Here is a 2,579-nt window from a genome sequence, read left to right on the forward strand (position 1 = left end):
TCGACGATTCGCGATATTCGGGTTCGCTCCTGCTCGCCATAGTTTTTATTCGATTTTGAGAAACTCGAATTTACACGATCGATAGAAATATAATTCTTCGAGAACTAATCTTCGCGACTAAATAAATCTAGTCCTCACGACTGTTTGCATGATATTGATTTTATTGAGATGTTTATCGGTGTTAAAAAGCGGGAAAAAACTGAGATGTGTTGTCGCTTGCAAGGGGCGCCCCCGCGTTTATTCAACACGACTCGTGGGGGATACGACTCGTGAAAGTTTGTTGAAATGAATCAAGTCGATCTTCGATCTTCGGTCGATCGATTCCCGTTATAGCCATTCGAATTAATATCTTGTGCATGGAAACCAATCCTAATTCGCCTAATTCGTATTCTTGTCTAATTATATATATATATAATATATATATATATTATATATAAATTATAAATATATATAAATTATATTTATATAATGTGATGTTTAATTTAATTTATTATTATTATTGTTGTTATTATTATTATTATTATTATTAAACAAGAGATTTAAACAAGAATATGCACGTGTTATAAATCGACGATTCGTATCGTTCAATTGTTGTTGCTCGCGAGAATTTCTCTAATCATTTTGTGGATCTCAATACGATAAAGAAGTTGATTGCCATAAGATTCACAGATTGTCTTCCTTCCATTTTTCTACGGATTGTTCTCCTCCAAAAACGAAGATGAATCTTGATCGATGTTTACCTTATATTTATGGTTGAATAATGACAATTTTCATTCGGATTGTGCGTGTTTTGTATTGTTTAATCGATAATAATTATCACGTTCTTATTAGAGAATTTAAGGGGATAAATTTTATTACATATTGATTCGATGATGATTAATTGTTAAATGTTTAATATTCACGAGATTATATAAAATAAGATGCCATTTGATTGTCAATTAAACGTGTGTATACACATCCGTCATCTCGTTTCATTTTTTCGAAATAAATGTTCGTCTGTTCGTATAAATAAATTTATAGATCCTTCTTGCAGATTCAATAATGTTTTAAAATTAAAACTATTTTCTTTCTTTCTTTTTTTCTTTTTTTTTTTTTCATTCATATTAATCTCTCTCGATTTTTCTATAATAATGATAATATACTTGTAATCTTAGCGCTAATATTATTTTCCACAAAATGATTCAGAAAATTCTTCGTTTATTCGTTTCGATTGGAGTTATTAACGTAATGATAATAAAATATTAATTAAACTATAAATCCATATCTTAACTTATCTTATTAATTATATAAATAATATAAAGAAGAATATGTTTGTTCCAAAATTTGATCCAAATTTATTCTATTTATATTAGCCAATAAATTACACGCATGTATATTCATCAATACACACACACAGACACACACAATTTATTCGGCTCCCATTTTTTACGCACGCATTAATTATAATAAAAGTTCTAGAAAAAAATTAGAAATTATAAAAACTCGAGAAAGAATATACATACATAAATCTTCAATAAAACTTATAATAAATATATATTTGAAGATAAAACTTCAAATTGCTTCGAATTTCACGATTGAAAAAAATCCACCATGTTTCGAGCTGAATACGTTTCGATTCAGATATCAAATAATTGTTAAAAAAATAATTTCATTATTATATTTCGTATTTCATCGTTTTTCGCTATCTCGGTTTCTTATCAGTGCTTTAAATAAGCTATCCGATAAAGATAAAATAGAATAAAATAAAATAACGATAAAAAAAAAAAGAGAGAGAGAGAAGAAAAAGAAGAGGCGAGTCTCTTAATGAATGGTTTCACTCAGGAATAATGTTATAATGTAATAACAGTTGCGATATTGAATATTAACATTTAATGAACAACTTTTTGTAAATAGGAGTATAATTATAAATAATAGATATATAATGATAAATATACAACATGATAATAGTATGAATAATGTATAGGGAGTACGTGCAGGGTTGTATGCAAAAGGTGTTTATTTCTGTGAACGAAAAAAAAAAAATAATAATAATAATAATCGATACAAAAAAAGAAAATAGGGACAGAAAAATATCGATCATGAACTGTAACCGTAAACGCGGATGAAACATTGAAAATTCCAACAAAAAATAATCGGGAAAAAAAAAAAATATGAAATGTATTCGAATTTAATTTAATCATTTTTCTTCTTTTTAATACAGCATTTCTTCGACGCCTGAATTATGTTACACTGCACACCTGCACACAACTTTACGATCGCCCCAATAAAAGATAACAAGGCTGCGAGATACTAATGCGTGAATGAAGAAATAAATGTATATGTGCATATTATGAGAGAGGAAGCGAGAAAGAATGGGAACGGGGAAGAAATAGGAGAGAATGTAAGAGCGTGGACGGATATTGTGAGAATCTATACTTCCGATTATAAAGAATTGACCAAAACGTCGGCATTAAGGTAATAATACGCAACATATTGTGTTATGTTGCTGATCGTAAACTGTCAACAAAAAAGGGAGGTATCGACCGAGTAAACGGGAATCGTAACGGGAATAAAATTTAAAAATAAAAAAAAAAGAGGGG

The 2,579-nt window shown here is 28.7% G+C and overlaps 1 long non-coding RNA gene across 1 annotated transcript; it reads left to right on the forward strand.

Moving 5' to 3' along the window:
- The first annotated feature begins 471 nt into the window (after positions 1-471).
- LOC116186405 lies at positions 472-643 on the forward strand. The gene is made up of 2 exons (XR_004151389.1): positions 472-501; positions 549-643. It is a non-coding gene; the product is annotated as an uncharacterized LOC116186405 (long non-coding RNA).
- Positions 644-2,579: the final 1,936 nt, after the last annotated feature.

This window comes from Apis dorsata, unplaced genomic scaffold (genome assembly GCF_000469605.1).
Source record: "Apis dorsata unplaced genomic scaffold, Apis dorsata 1.3 scaffold_655, whole genome shotgun sequence".
NCBI classification, from domain to species: domain Eukaryota; kingdom Metazoa; phylum Arthropoda; class Insecta; order Hymenoptera; family Apidae; genus Apis; species Apis dorsata.